Consider the following 16,382-nt stretch of genomic DNA (forward strand, 5'->3'; position numbering starts at 1 on the left):
CTCAATGAATGTTAATATGTGCTGGCTTTTACTTCCAAATTGTGGTTCATTGGTAATCTTCATTTCAAGTAGTGGGTGTGGTAAAATAATGGCTGAATTGCTAGATGACTAATCCAGCGTTTTAGATTAACTATCAAGGGAAGCAAGTTCACAATGCTGGGAATTTATCTCCAGCTGATTAAATTAAAAAATCTCAAATGAAAAGCTAATTTCAATCAGAATTAGGTTTCTTATCACTGATTTAGATGGGGTGAAGTTTGTTGTTTTGTGGCAGCTGTACAGTGCAAAGACATAAGATTTTAAGATCTTAAGATATCTTTATTGGTCTCATGTACATCAAAACACAGAGTGAAATGCGTCTTTTTTTGTGTAGAGTGTTCTGGGGGCAGCCCGCAAGTGTCGTCACGCTTCCGGCACCAACATAGCATGCCCACAACTTCCTAACCCGTACGTCTTTGGAATGTGGGAGGAAACCGGAGCACCCGGAGGAAACCCACGCAGACACGGGGAGAACGTACAAACTCCTTACAGACAGCGGCCGGAATTGAACCCAGGTCTCTGGCACTGTAAAGCGTTACACTAACCGCTGCACTACCATGTCTGCCCAGAAGGAAAGTTCTGCACCACCCCAGATGGGACTTGATCCCACAATCCCTGGCTTAGGAGGCCAGTGCCTTATCCATTAGGCCATATATAACATAACAACATAAAGTCATAGTTACCTTGAGACCACTGGTGTCCTTTCAGAATAAAAATCTCCCACCATTACACAGACTCATGTAGCAACGTGGTAGTTGGCATTAAGTGGCCTCTGCAAGAGCCTAGCAACCTACCCAGCTCAAAAGGCAGCTCGGGATAAATGTTCAATACTGGCCTCGCCAATTACACCCAGAACCAGTGATTGAATAAAAAGTCACAGTAGAGTAGATATCCAAATTAGCCGCCAGATCTCACTGCTGAAACACAGCTGTATGGGCAAAAAGGTCAGCATAGACATGATGGGCTGAAGGGCCTGTTTCTGTGCTGTACAACTCTATGACTCTAATAATAGGATTAAATTGATGGTATATTGATAATTAATGATTTTAAAAAAGGAGAGTGTTTTAAGCCTGAGGTTTCGTCTCTTTTTCCAAATCACTGCAATCTTGAGCTGTGGTTTACAGTGTCATAAACCTTAAAATGTGTCACTCTGCGCTGGAAGATCTGAAAAGAAATGGTGAGCAAAAAATAAACTGCTGGGGGAACTCAGCGGGTCGGGCAGCATCTGTAGAGGGAAATGGACAGTCTTGGTTCGATCCTCAGGTTCTGTCTGCGGAGTTTTCACATTCTCCCTGTTACTACGTGGGCTTCCTCCAGGTGCTCCGGTTTTTTCCCACGTCCCAAAGATGTGCTGATTAGCAAAGTCACTGTAAATTACCCCTAGTGAGGGTGGCAGGTGGAGGAATCCAGGGGGAGTCAATGGGCACGTGAGAGAGAATGGGTTACAGGGAAGTTGGGAATGGGTTTGATGGGTCGCTCCGAGACTTGATGGATCAAGTACCCTCCAATGTAATGAGAAATATGAGGAAGCTAATTAGTCCCATATTCCTCATTCTTTTCCATGCATTTTTTCCCTTTATACACTAAGGATGAACTCCCGATCTCTCAGTCTACCTTGTCGTGGCCCTAGCATTTGTTGTCTGCCTGCACTGCACGTCCTCTGTAACTGTAATACTTTATTCTGCACTCTGTTTCTATTTTCCTTTTGTACCACCTCAATGTACTTATGTATGGAATGAGGTCTGGATGGCACGCAGAACAAAGCTTTTCACTGTATCTCGGTGCATGTCGATAAAAAAAATTACCACAATTTCTCATATAGTGATAGAAAATTGATGCTATTTTGGTAAATTGTCACATGTACAGTGAAAAATTTTGCATGCCATCCGTACAGATCATCACATCAGTGCATCGATGTAATACAAGGGAAAAGCAATAACAGAATGCAGAATGAAGTGTTACAGTTACAGAGAAAGTGCAGTGCAGGCAGACAATAAGGTGCAAGGGCATGATGAGGTAGATTGTGAGGTCAAGTGTCCATCTTATCGTACAAGGGGACCGTTAAATCGACTTATAACAGTGAGATAGAAGCTGACCTTGAGCCTAGTGGTACGTGTTTTCAGGCTTTTGTATCTTCTGCCCGATGGGAGGGGGGAGAAGAGAGAATGTCTAGGGTCGCAGGCACGGTAGTGTAGCGGTTAGTGTAATGCTTTACAGTGCCAGCGACCCGGGTTCAATTCCCGCCACTGCCTGTAAGGAGTTTGTACGTTCTCCCCGTGTCTGCGTGGGTTTCCTCCGGGTGCTCCGGTTTCCTCCCACGTTCCAAAGATGTACGAGTTAGGAAGTTGTGGGCATGCTATGTTGGCGCCGGAAGCGTGGCGACACTTGCGGGCTGCCCCCAGAACACTCTACACAAAAGACGCATTTCACTGTGCGTTTCAATGTACACGTGACTTATAAAGATATCTTATCTTATCTTTGGGACCTCCTGGGCAAATTTATCCTTTTATTGGCAGCCAGTCATTAGTAGAATCATGTACTGGTAAAGTTACTGGAGCAGTAGCCAGAGGTCTCCACCCAGAGACACAAGTTCAAACCCACTGCAGCAGCTATGGAATTGCTGTAATGTTCCGTGATGTCCTTCAAGTCAGGAGATTGGCCGTCTTTACCTGGTCTGGTCTATGTGTGACTCCAGACCCACAGCACAGTGACTGACACATAACTGCCCCACATGGTTCAGGGGCAGTTAGGGATGTGTAATAAGTGCTGGTGTTACCAGCGATGTACACATCCTGTGAATGAACAAAAGAAAAACCTTTTGCCCTTTCATGTGGGTCCATTTTGTTGGATTTTTTTTTAATATATAGAAAAGAACATAGTTCCTGTGGATGGAGTTATTTTCAGATGGTCTGATTGCTTGGTTTGAAGTATTGCTGTGAAGATATTTGTGTGATTCCTGTACTTACCACAGGGATGCCTCATCTGTGGGGCTGCAGGCAATACCAGTCACCAGTTCCAGTAACAGATTAACTCTTTCCATCCCTGACTGATTGTAGGTGACAAAATCTTCGACTTGGCATCTCTGATGCTCTGGTACTGTATTCAATGTACTTCCTCAGAATCTTCATTCCTGCTCACTTCAGCAGAATGAAGACTTTAGTTCAACTCTTTTATTTTGCGGAAAACAATACAACACAGGAACAGTCCCTTCAAAGTCAAAGTCGAGTTTATCGTCATGCACAAGTCCATGTGTGCACAGGTGCAATGAAAAACTTACTTTCAGCAGCATCACAGGCACATAGCATCAGATAAGCAGCATTCACAGGAAAAACATAAATTATACATAATTTTTACAAGAAAGAACATAAGATATACTACTTAAGGTATCTTTATTAGTCACATGTACATCGAAACACTACGCAAAAGATGTATTTCACTGTGTGTTTCGATGTACATGTGACTGATAAAGTATCTTATCTTATCTGAATTAATAGCACATTTTAATATTTTAATATTTGGAGTTTAATCCGGGCAAGTGTGAGGTGTTGTACTTTGCGAGATCAAATGTAAAGGGACAGTACACAGTTAATGACAGGAACCTTAACAGCGTTGATGTACAGAGGGATCTTGGAGTCCAAGTCCATAGCTCCCTGAAAGTGGCTGCACAGGTTGACAGGCTGGTAAAGAAGGCATTTGGCATGTTTGCCTTTATTAGTCGAGTTTTATAAAGCTGCAACATAACTTCCTGACTCTTGAACTCAAAGAGTCAGGAAGTTACGTTGCAGCTTTATAAAACTCTGGTTAGGCTGCATCTGGAGTATTGCATTCAGTTCTGGTTGCCCCATTATAGGAAGGATGTGGAGGCTTTGCAGAGGGTTTACCAGGATGCTGCCTGGATTAGAGGGCATGTGCTGTAAGGATAGGTTGGACAAACTTGGGTTTTTTCTCTGCAGCGTCAGAGGCTGAGGGGAGACCTGATAGAAGCGTATAAGATTATGTGAGGCATAGACAGCCTGTATCTCTTTCCTAAGGTCAAACTGTCTAATACTGGAGGGCATGCATTTAAGGTGAGAGGGGGAAAAGTTCAAAGGAGATGTGCAGGGCAAGTTTTGTTTTAGACAGTGGCAATCAAAATGTAGTTGAGGGGGTACTGTAGATAACTCATGAAATAAAGAGGGGGGAGGTTGTGTAGTGGAAGGTGCAGACTGTTCAACCTTCCTTACGAACCTATCGAGTGGTGACTTTTCTTCTCTTCATATTTATGGGAGAATTTCCATAAGTCGGGTCTTCCATAACCTTGGGAGCCTCTGTACCTGGTCCTCTTCCCTCTCCTAAACTCCTGGTCCCTTCCTCTTGCTCATCCAGCTTCTTTGCCTTCCCTCCTCGCCCTCTTCCCCCTCCCCCACCCCCATCAGTCTCCTATCCTCTCTCCCCATCCCGATACCCTGCCCTCTTCCCGAGGGACCTGGCCCCGGAGGAAGGTATTTCTGCCCCCCCACCGCGGTGCTGAGTGGTTTGGAGGTGGCGGGGCTGGGGGTGGCGAAGCTGACATACACACAGGAAGTCTCACCGCCCCAGAGGTCACTCCCACGCCTAGAGCTCACCTGTAACACGGACTGATAGAGGGATATACAGCAAGGAAACGGGCCCTTCAGTCCACACCAGCATTAACCGCCCGTTCACACACATCCTACACTAATCCCATTCTCTTATTCTCCCTATATTGCGCTGCCCCAAGAAGGCAACGTCCATCATCGAGGATCCCCACCATCCGGGCCATGCCCTCTTCTCGCAGCTACCATCGGGCAGGAGGTACAGAAGCCTGAAGTCCCCACACCACCAGGTTCAGGAACAGCTACTTCCCTTCAACCATTCGGTTCTTGAACCGACCGGCACAACCCTAACCCCACCTCAGCAACGGAACAATACAGACCCCTCTTGCTCTACCATGGACTTGTCTCTGATTGTATTTACGTTTGCATAATGTCTTGTTTTGCACAGTCCGTTTTTTGCACTGTCTTGTATAATTTATGTATAATCCATGTTCTGTGTGTTGTCTGTACCTAGGTGCCTGTGATGCTGCTGCAAGCAAGTGTTTCACTGTACCTGTACCTCACCGTACTTGTGCACATGACAATAAACTTGATTTTCAACCTGCTCAGCTGCAGGGAAGAGTGTTTGTGAAGCGGGGACCTTAGTGAATATTGCTTGCTGTTCCCCATCCCGGGACTGTCTGAAGGAAACGGGGATCAGTCCTTGCCCCAGCTCCGGCTCTGGTGGACCTGCTTCTGAAGGCTTCTCACAGCTCTGTGTAATCAAACTGCCTTTCCTTCCTCATTTCAGATCCTTCTTGAACAAGTAAACTCCTGAACAAGAAGGAAACATGAAAAGAAACTCTACCCTTGTTAGAGATGTCAGAGATTAGTCTTCAGCTCCTGGAAACTCCGGGACGATTGAGGAGAGCTGGCAACTCTTTCTGGCTGCATCATTATCCAACCTTCTCGTAACAACCATTAAGAAATTTGCTTCCAAAAAGCAAACGGATTAAGCAATAAATTAGATTCCGTTACTACCTTCTACATCCCTAGGGTGTATACAACCAATCGCGAGCTGACACACTGCTTCTGAAGTCTTGTTACTGAGCACGAATTTGAAGATGTTACCGCAACAAATGAGAGAGCAGAGCAGTGGGATTAATTTTGAATTGTTTCCACAAAGAGTTGGGACCGAGACGGTGGGCTAAAGCTTTCTCTCAGCTTCCCACACGCCTGTCCTTCTTTCAGATGGCTTTCGAAATCCAGCTCTTTGAGGCAGCTTTTGGCCTGTCTGTCCTCTTTATGCATTGAAAGTGGAAGTGTGTATGAGGTCACTCAGATTGAGGTCACTAGTGTGGATCCTCAGATTAAGAGTGTGTCAATAAATCCTGCATCCTTTCTCCAGGGTTTATGAAGTGTTGACCCCAATTTTAACCCATCTCTGCAAAATGACACATGAATTAGACCAAAAGACCATAAGATATAGGAGCAGAATTAGGCCATTCAGCCCATCGAGTCTGCTCCACCATTCAACCCTATTCTCCCCGTAACCCTTAACCCCCCCCTACCAATCAAGAACCTATCAATCTCTGCCTTAAATACATCCAACGACTTGGCCTCCACAGCCCTCAATGGCAACGAATTCCACAGATTCACCACCCTCTGGCTGAAGAAATTCCTCCTCATCTCCTTTCTAAAGGGACGTCCCTTTATTCTGAGGCTGTGACCTTGGATCCTAGACTCTCCTACTGATGAAAACTCCACATCCACTCTATCCAGGCCTTTCAGAATTCGGCAGTTTTCAACGAAAGAAGAGGGGAGGGGAGAGAGGGAGTGGGGAGGGGGACGGGGACTGAGGGGGAGATTGAGGGGATGAGTGTTGCTCCAATTACCAGATTCTGATGTCCTGGCATCCCAGGTCCTGATCTGCTCCCCACCCTGCAGCTTCCCACTGTCAGATAATGGGCAGAGTGACCAAGATTAACTGTGCTTCCTCACGCAGTTGAATAGACTCGCTGAGACCTGACTTGGGCAAGGCTATGCACCAGCAGGAACATTCAGTTCTATCCCGAGGCTGTGGAGGGGTCGGCGTGAATCCGCCAGTGGAGGTAGAAACAAATCTCTGACCCTCAGGGCACAGGACTGATGGATGTGGGTAACCGGAGGTGATCTACTGCCCCCTCCTGGGCACTGAAGCTGCAGCAGCCTCAGATCATCACCATTACAGGAACAGAGGTTTATTACCACTGACATATGTCATGAAATTAGTTGTTTTGAGGCAGCAATACAGTGCAAGACATAAAAATTACTATAAGTTACAAAAATAAATAAATAGTGCAAAAGAGGAATAACGAGGTGGTGTTCATGGACCATTCAGAAATCTGATGGCGGAGGGGAAGAAGCTGCTCCTGAATCATCGAGTGTGGGTCTTCAGGCTCCTGTACCTCCTCCCTGATGGGAGTAACGAGAAGACGGCGTGTCCCGGGTGGTGGGGAAGGTGTCACCACTCACTCAGATACAGAGGCACTGATGCAAGGGTCCAGCACCCAGTCCAGCGGTGAGGACCAGTATCGGCCGAGCCCCGAAAGAAAGTCTGGAACTGGAGAGAGGCACAGGAGGAGTAAGAGCTGGGGACAGAGAAAGAGAGGGAGTGAAACAGAGGTGAAAGAGAGTGAAAGAGAGAGAGAAACAGCAAAAGTAAAACTGCTGGAGGAACTCAGCAGGTTGAGTAGCACGTTTGGAGGGAAATGGACACTTCCCTCCACAGATGCTGCCTGACCCGCTGAGTTCCAACACTTTCTTTCTGCATCAGATTCCATCATCTCCAATCTCTTGTGTCTCCAGAGTGAAAGAGCAGTTGGGGAGAGAGAGGGAGTGTGACAGTCCGCTGGGGAGGGAGATCGTGACAGGAAGCTGATGATGAGGTTGTGGTTACTGAATCCTGATGGAAGATGACAGAAGGACATTTGATTTAATCATTGCTTATCCTTAAATATTTGTTGATGTCTTCTTTCGTTGAATTACAGATTGCTTTGCAAGGGAAGAATTTTTGTCCCGTGACTCAGTGATGCTGAGACAGTCGATTACAGAGAGTGGAAACTTTGCCAAATAGGGAATAAGTATCAGCTGATCAAATCTCGTGATTATTTTTGGCAGAGTGGCGTCATGATCAGATGTTCCCCAGTGTAACAATGTGGAGCAGGAAGGCTGGCTCTTGTGACCGCACTGGGACCGAGGAAGGTACCTTTGCATTTATTTCTTAGTTTCACATCTCCCACCATTATGTCCCAAAGCACATTTTAGGAAGGTAACAAGAGCAGGCATAGGCTGTTCGAGCTTACTCCTCCATTCAGTAAGATCTGATCTTGGCCTCAGTTCCCACTCCCTGCCTGTCCCCCTTCCTCTACATTTACCAGCCTCTGCCATGAACATATCAAATGCCCCAACACCAATGGTTCTTTCCAAAGGTTCGTGGCCACTCTGCGAGAAGAAGCTCCTCAATTCCGTTGGCCTGAAGAAATTAAAAACCTGCAAGACAGCTATCTGGAACAAGGCAAGAGAGCCTTCACCCTTGGCATGGGGCGGACACAAGGTGGAGGCTGTCGTTCTGTGAGGCTGTTCATTTTGTGAGCTGGTTTTCTGAACTAACTCTTGCTGGATTAAAGTAGTCGAAAGTGGACATAACAAAGGCCCTACCGATAATCTGCTAGATCAGTTATTTGCTCTCTGATAAGGTAGAAGAATCAACGCAGGTTTATAAAAAGAATAGTCTGTGTTAGTGAACTGAAATAACCTGCGCCCAGTGTCTGACTTGATCAGGTTTGAAATGGCCTGATTCATGAAGGAGCAAGGGAGTGAGATCAGAGGCATATCCTTATTTGGGAGAAGAACAATGAGCTAATGCTACCTGTAGCCTTGGGCTGGAGCCAATGAAAGGCGGACACAGGCTAGCCCGATAAGTCAGAACCAAAGTATAATGGTTCAGAACATGGAACATAGAACACTACAGCACAGTACAGGCCCTTCGCCCCGCAATGTTGTGCCGACATTTTATCCTGCTCTAAGATCTATCTAACCCTTCCATCCCACATAGCCCCCTATTTTTCTATCATTCATGTGTCTATCTAGGAGTCTCTTAAATGTCCCTAATGTATCTGCCCTCACAACCTCTGCCGGCAGTGCGTTCCATGCGCCCACCACTCTCTGTGTAAAAAACTTACCCCTGACATCCCCCTTATACCTCCCTCCAATCACCTTAAATTTATGTCCCCTCGTGTGAGCCATTGTTGCCCTGGGAAAAAGTCTCTGACTGTCCACTCCATCTATGCCTCCCATCATCTTGTACACCTCTATCAAGTCACCTCTCATCCTCCTCCTCTCCAAAGAGAAAAGCCCTAACTCGCTCAACCTATCCTCATAAGACATGCTCTCCAATCCAGACAACATCCTGGTAAATCTCCTCTGCACCCTCGCTAAAGCTTCCACATCCTTCCTATAATGAGGCGACCAGAACTGAACACAATACTCCAAGTGTGGTCTGACCAGAGTTCTACAGAGCTGCAACATCACCTCGCGGCTCTTGAACTCAAACCCCCGACTAATGAAGGCCAACACTCCATATGCCTTCTTAACAACCCTATCGACCTGCGCGGCAACCTTCAGCGATCTGTGGACATGGACCCCAAGATCCCTCTGTTCCTCCACACCGCTAAGACCTGATAAGGATAAATAATAATGAAGGATTTCAGATATGGGACAAGTGAAGACTCCAGAGACCAACTATTGTGAAGAAGACCCCCCCCCGCCCCCTCATGCCAGGGGCAGAGAGAAGAAGCATCGATCGTTTGGCCAACATAAGACTCCCTGTTTTGGTGTTACCAGGTGGAGAAGTTGGAGCGAGGGTCTGGGTCAGTATTGGTACAGAGGGAACAGTAGCAGTCAGGAGCCTAAGTCATTGACCTGGGACAACGTAACTTTGCATTGATACAATAAAGTCGATGAGATAAAGTTGCGAGCTTGAATTAATTAGGATTTGTGTGGTCATTTACCTAACCTAAGCTTGTTGACTGAGGTAAAGGTCAACAATTCATTCTTGAGTCGTAGAGTTGTACAGTGTAGAGACAGGTCCTTGGGCCCACTGTGTCTATGCTGACCATCAACAACCTATCTACACTAATCCCACCTGCCTGCATTAATTCCATACCCCCCTATGCCATGCTCATTCAGGTACCTGTCCAGATGCCTCTTAAATGTTACTGTTCCTGCCTCCTCCACTTCTGGCAGCTCATTCCAGATGCCAACTCATCTCTGTGTGAAAAATTTACCCCTCAGATCCCCTTTAAACCTCCTCTCTTTCTCCTTAAACCTATGCCCTCTAGTTTTAGACAGCCCCACCATGGGAAACAGACTCTGGCTATCTCCCCTATCTATGCCTTTCATTATTTTATATACCTCTATAATGTCACCTCTCAGCTTCCTTTGCTCCAGGGACAACAGCTCCAGCCTATCCAATCTCTCCTGAGAATCGAAGTCCTCCGACGTCCTTGTGAACGTTCTCTAGCTGAATCACATCTCTCTTGTAGTGTGGCGACCAGAACTGCACACAATGCTCCAAGTATGTCCTGGCCAACATTTTGTACGTGACATCCCAACTCTTGTACTCAGTGCCACAGCCGTTGAAGGCAAGCCTTCCCTATGCCTTCATCACCACCCTATCTACCTGTATTCCTCTTTTCAGGGAGCTCTGTACTTGTACCTCTAAGTCCCTCTATTCAACAACACTCCCCAGGGTCCTACCATTCACGGTGTACGTCCTGCCCTGGTTTATCTCCCCGAAATGCATCACTTTGCACTTATCTGAGTTAAGTTCCATCTGTTGTTTCCTTGCCCACTTACCCAGTTGATCTGTTAAGTGGCCAGACCCTTATTCAGAGAATGGCCCCCTACTGCTCTCAGTCCCCCCACCACCAGATTATCATTTTGCAATAAGATTCTTCTCTCTGTAACCATTTGCATTCTGAAGTGTAGCCACTGTTGTGACGTAGAATAGAAGGGCATCCAGCAAGCTCCCAAGTCCAGCACTGTGATAATAATCATGTTGAATTGGAACTCCCCTGATGTTGAAAAGGTACCACGGGATCTTTCATGTCCATCTCATCTGAAAGACCTAAGGTGTTGGAGCAGCCACAGGCCATTCCGCCCCTCGAGGATGGTCTGCCATTCCGTAAGGTCATGGCTGAACTGACCTCGGCCTGAGCTCCATTTTCTTGTCCACTGTCCAAACCCCTGAGTGTCCTAATGACTGAAGATCTGTCTTCTTGGCACTAACTGTTCTCAGTGGTTCAACCTCCACAGCTTGCCGGAGTGTGGACTTCCAGGGACAGAGAAACATCTTTATCAGCAAACAATCTGCTGGAGGAACTCTGCAGGTCGAGCAGCATCTGTGGGGGGGAAGGAGTTGCCGACATTTCGGGTTGAAACCCTGCATCAGAGCTGAAGGGAGGGAGAGGGAAGGGAGGGAGAGGGGATGAGAGGGAGGGAGGGAGGGGGAGGGAGGGAAGGAAATGGAGAGGGGAGGGAGAGGGAAGGGAGGGAGAGTGGAGGGGAAGGTGAGGGGAGGGGAAGGAGAGGGGAGAGGGGGAGGTGGGATAGGGAAAGGGGGCAGAGAGGGCGGTGGGGTTGGGAAGGGGGAAGGGAGGAAGGGAGGAAGGGGAGAGGGTGGAGAGTTTTATCAGCTAAATGTGTGGATTAATTTGCAGAGGGAGGAGCAGGGGGACGGGAAGCTCATCCCCGGCAGGATGCAGAAGACAAGTGATCGCGGTCGCGTTTTGAGTCTCTGTTGGTTTGTCCCTCGGCGGCTGCCGGAGCCCAGCGCTGAGCCTAGCAACAGGTCGGGAGAGACCGGGAGGAGGGGAGGAGGGGAGGAGGGGGAGGAGGGGAGGGAGGGGAGGAGGGGAGGGAGGGAGGGAGGGGAGGAGGGGAGGGGAGGAGGGGAGGGAGGGAGGGAGGGGAGGAGGGGAGGGAGGGAGGGAGGGGAGGAGGGGAGGGAGGGAGGGAGGGGAGGGGGAGGAGAGGGGGGGAGGGGGGAGGAGGTGGGGGGGAGGGGGGAGGAGGTGGAGAGGGGAGGAGGGGGGGAGGGGGGGGGAGGGGAGGAGGGGGGAGGGGGGAGGGGGGGGAGGGGGGGAGAGGAGGAGGGGGGAGGGGGGGAGGGGGGGGAGGGGAGGAGGGGGGGAGGGGGGGAGGAGAGGGGGGGGAGGGGGGAGGGGGGAGGAGAGGGGGGGAGGGGGGGGGGGAGGAGAGGGGGGGAGGGGGGAGGGGGGAGGAGAGGGGGGGGAGGAGAGGGGGGGGGGAGGAGAGGGGGGAGGAGAGGGGGAGAGGGGGGGAGGGGGGAGGAGGTGGGGGGAGGGGGGAGGAGGTGGGGGGGAGGGGGGAGGAGGAGGGGGGGGAGGAGGGGGGGAGGGGAGGAGGGGGGGAGGAGGGGGGAGGGGAGGAGGGGGGAGGGGAGGAGGGAGGAGGGAGGGGAGGGGTGGAGGGGAAGGGAGGGGAGGGGTGGAGGGGAAGGGAGGAGAGGGGCGAGGGGAGGGGAGGAGAGGGGGGGAGGGGAGGAGAGGGGGGGGAGGGGAGGCGAGGGGAGGGGAGGGGCGGGAGGGGAGAGGGGAGGGGGAGGGGGGGAGGGGGAGAGGGGAGGAGGAGGGGGGAGGAGGGAGGAGGGGGGGGGAGGAGGGGAGGAGGGGGGGGAGGAGGGGAGGAGGGGGGGGAGGAGGGGAGGAGGGGAGGGGGGAGAGGGAGGAGGGGAGGAGGGGAGGGGGGAGAGGGGAGGGGGAGGAGGGGAGGAGGAGGGGGGGAGGGGGGGGAGGAGGGGAGGGGGGGAGGGGAGGAGGAGGGGGGGAGGGGAGGAGGAGGGGGGGGAGGGGAGGGGGGGAGGGGAGGAGGAGGGGGGGAGGGGAAGGGGGGGAGGGGAGGGGGGGAGGGGAGGGAGGGGAGGGGGGAGGGGAGGGGGGAGAGGGGAGGAGGAGGGGGGGGAGAGGGAGGAGGGGGGAGGGGAGGGGGGGAGGGGAGGAGGAGGGAGGGGAGGAGGAGGGAGGGAGGGGGGGAGGGGAGGAGGGGGGGAGGAGGGGAGGGGGGGGAGGGAGGGGGGAGGAGGGAGGGGAGGGGGGGAGGAGGGGGGGGGAGGGGAGGGGGGGAGAGGGGAGGAGGAGGGGGGAGAGGGGAGGAGAGGGGGAGGGGGGGGAGGGGGGGAGAGGGGGAGGGGGGGGAGGGGAGGAGAGGGGGAGGGGGGGGAGGGGAGGAGAGGGGAGGGGGGGAGAGGGGAGGAGAGGGGGAGGGGGGAGGGAGGAGAGGGGGAGGGGGGGAGAGGGGAGGGGAGGGGGGGAGAGGGGGAGGAGTGGGGGAGGGGGGAGGAGAGGGGGAGGGGAGGAGGGGGGGAGAGGGGAGGAGTGGGGGAGGGGGGAGGAGTGGAGGAGTGGGGGAGGGGGGAGGAGAGGAGGAGTGGGGGAGGGGGGAGGAGAGGAGGAGTGGGGGAGTGGGGAGGAGCGGGGAGTAGGGAGGGGGGAGGGAGGGGGGGGAGGGGGGAGGGGAGGGAGGGGGGGGAGGGAGGGGGGAGGAGGGGGAGGGAGGGGGGGGGCGGGGGGGGGGGGAGGGAGGGAGGGGGGAGGGGAGGGAGGGGGGGAGGGAGGGGGGAGGGAGGGGGGGGGGGAGGGGGGAGGAGGGGGAGGGAGGAGAGGAGGAGGGGGAGGGAGGGGAGGGAGGGGGGAGGGAGGGAAGGGAGGGAGGGGGGAGGGAGGAGGGAGGGGAGGGAAGGGAGGGAGGAGGGAGGGGAGGAAGGGAGGGAGGAGGGAGGGGAGGGGAGGGGAGGGGGGGGAGGGGAGGGAGGGGGAGGGAGGGAGGGGGGAGGGGAGGGGGGATGGGGAGGGGAGGGAGGGGAGGGAGGAGAGGGGGAGGGAGGGGGAGGGAGGGGAGGGAGGAGAGGGGGAGGGGAGGGAGGGGGAGGGAGGGAGGGAGGCGAGGGGGAGGGGAGGGAGGGGGAGGAGGAGGGAGGAGGAGGGGGAGGGGAGGGAGGGGGAGGGAGGAGGGAGGAGCGGGGGAGGAGGGAGGGGGAGGGAGGAGGGAGGGGGAGGGAGGGGAGTGGGAGGAGGAGAGGGGGAGGAGGAGAGGGAGTGGGGGAGGGGGGGAGGAGTGGGGGAGGGGGGGAGGAGAGGGGCGTGGGGAGGGAGGGGGAGGGGGAGGAGGGAGGGGAGGGGGAGGGAGGGGAGGGGAGGAGGGAGGGGAGGGGGAGGGAGGGGAGGGAGGGGGAGGAGGGAGGAGGGGAGGAGTGGGGGAGGAGTGGGGAGTGGGGGAGGGGGAGGGAGGGAGGGGGGAGGGAGGAGGGGAGGAGTGGGGAGTGGGGAGGAGGGAGGGGAGGGAGGAGGGAGGGGGGGAGGGAGGAGGGAGGGGAGGGGGGAGGGGGGGAGGAGGAGGGAGGGAAGGGAGGGAGGGGGGAGGGGAGGGGGAGGGAGGGGAGGGGGAGGGAGGAGGGAGGAGGGGAGTGGGGAGGAAGAGGGAGGGAGGGGAGTGGGGAGGAGGAGGAGGGGGGAGGAGGAGAGGAGGAGGAGGGGGGAGGAGGAGAGGGGGAGGGGGAGAGGGGAGGGGGAGGAAGAGGAGAGGGGAGGATAGGAGGAGGGGAGAGGAGAGGGGGAGGGAGAGGGGGGAATGGGGTGAGAGTGAGGGTGGGAGAGGAGGAAGAGGAGGGGGAGGGGAGGGAGGGGGAGAGGGGGAGGGTTTAAGGGGATTGGGGAAGGTGGGTGGTGGGGGGGTGATGTGGGGGGCGAGGAGGGAGAAGGGAGAGGGTAGTGGGGTGGGGGTGGGGGAAAGATTTGGGGAGTGTGGGTTAGGGTGGAGGGATTGGGGGTTCAGAGGGGGATGAGGAGAGTGAGGTGGGGTTAGAGGGTGAATGTTTTATCTTGAGGGGTAGTGGTTGTGACTGGAGCAAGTTGCCAAGCAGGGACCTCCCCCCATGCCCCCTCCCACCCCCCTCCCCTCCCCCAACCGACCCCCCACCCCCTCCCCTCCCTAACCCACCCCCTCCCCAACCCACCCACTCCCTCGCCTCGCCTCCCTCTTGCCCCTTCTCCACCCCCCACTCGCCCCCTCCCCCGTCTTCCCGTCACCCCCTCCCCCCCACATCGCCCCCTCCCCACGTCGCCCTGTCCCCCCCACCACCCTCCGTCTCACCTCCCATCTCCCTCCCCCTCCACCCTCCCGTCTCCCCCCCCACCATGGTTAGGGTGCCAGAGTTCAGTGTGCTGGGCAACGTTCCTGCGGTTTTAAAGGTCTCCAGCAGCTCTCCACCTCTGCCCCCTGCAGGACTTCTGTGGGAGGAACTTGCCGACCTTCAGCCCCTGCCTTCCCAGGACGTTTTACAGCTCTCTGATGTGATTGATCAGTGTGGTGCGGAGAGAGCACGGGCCACTCAAAGGCTGCGCTTGTGTCATTTCTGAAGAACTGAATATTTTCGGATCTGGGCGTTGCCAGCGTCGATTGCCCATCACTAACGGCCTTAGAGGGGGTGAGCAACCTTCTGGCACTTTGCTGTCCTTCTGGTGACGGGTCATAGCACGTAGTGTAACGCTTTATAGTTCAATTCTGGCCGCTGTCTGTAAGGTAGTTTGTACGTTCTCCCCGTGTCTGTGTGGGTTTCCTCCGGGTGCTCTGATTTCCTCCCACATTCCAAAGATGTACAGGTTAGGAAATTGTGGGCATGCTATGTTGGCGCCGGAAAGCGTGGCAACTCTTGCGGGCTGCCCCCAGAACACTCTACGTAAAAGATGCATTTCACTGTGTGTTTTAATGTACATTTAACTAATAAAGATATCTCCCTCTCTCCCCATCCCCCTCCACCCCCCCAGCTCCCTCTCCCCACGCCCCTCGACCCCAGCCCCCCGCTCTCTCTCCCCACGCCCCTCGACCCCCCGCTCCCTCTCCCACGCCCCTCGACCCCCCTGCTCCCTCTCCCCACGCCCCTCGACCCCCCCCGCTCCCTCTCCCCACGCCCCTCGACCCCCCTGCTCCCTCTCCCCACGCCCCTCGATCCCCCCCTGCTCCCCTCTCCCCACACCCCTCGATCCCCCCTGCTCCATCTCCCCAAGCCCCTCGACTCTCCTGCAGTTGAGCAAAAAAAAACAAACGGCTGGAGGAACTCAGCAGGTCAGGCAGCATCTGTAGAAGGAAATGGACAGCCGATGTTTTGGATTGGGACCCTTCATGTGGACTGGAAGATTGAAAGGAGATGGCCAGTGTATATATAAAAAGATGACAAGATGGAGCATGCAGGCAGGCGATAGGTGGATGCGGGTGAGGAGGGGTGATAGGCAGATGCAGGAGGGGAGATTGGGTATAGTGACTTCAATGTTTCCGACCCGCTGAGTTTCCCTCCAGCGGTTTGTTTCTTGCTCCAGATTCCAGCACCTGCCGTCTCTGGTGACCTCTGTAGTTGAAGTGTCTGTCAATCTCCTCCTGTGAATGTCTGTAATGTCTCGGTCTCCACAGTTCTCTGGGGTGGAGAATTCCAAACCATCTCAGCCGTCTTGGAGAAGGAATTTGTCCTCATCTCCACCTTAAACGGGTGACCTGCTATTCTAAAATGGGTGCCCTCTAGTTCTAGATTCCCCCAATGGAGGGAGACTTCTCTCTGCATCCATCTTGTGATTCCTCCTCAGAATCTTACGTTTCAATAAGATCACCTGTTTCTTTTAAATTCCAGCTCTCTTAAGTGCTTGATCTCTCTTCAGACATCAACCCCTTCATTCCAGGAATTTACCTTCTGAACCTTCT

The 16,382-nt window shown here is 53.8% G+C and overlaps 1 protein-coding gene across 2 annotated transcripts in view; it reads left to right on the forward strand.

Moving 5' to 3' along the window:
- Positions 1-11,390: 11,390 nt before the first annotated feature.
- The window catches only part of LOC127581284 (aldehyde dehydrogenase, dimeric NADP-preferring-like), a 49,676-nt gene continuing 44,684 nt past the window's right edge, over positions 11,391-16,382 (forward strand). For both annotated transcript variants that reach the window (XM_052035530.1, XM_052035531.1), the window contains exons 1-2: positions 11,391-11,463; positions 14,916-15,117. The gene's annotated coding sequence lies outside the window, so the exon portion shown is untranslated. The remainder of the gene's footprint in view (positions 11,464-14,915; positions 15,118-16,382) is intronic.

The sequence above is a fragment of the Pristis pectinata genome, chromosome 21 (genome assembly GCF_009764475.1).
Source record: "Pristis pectinata isolate sPriPec2 chromosome 21, sPriPec2.1.pri, whole genome shotgun sequence".
NCBI lineage: Eukaryota > Metazoa > Chordata > Chondrichthyes > Rhinopristiformes > Pristidae > Pristis > Pristis pectinata.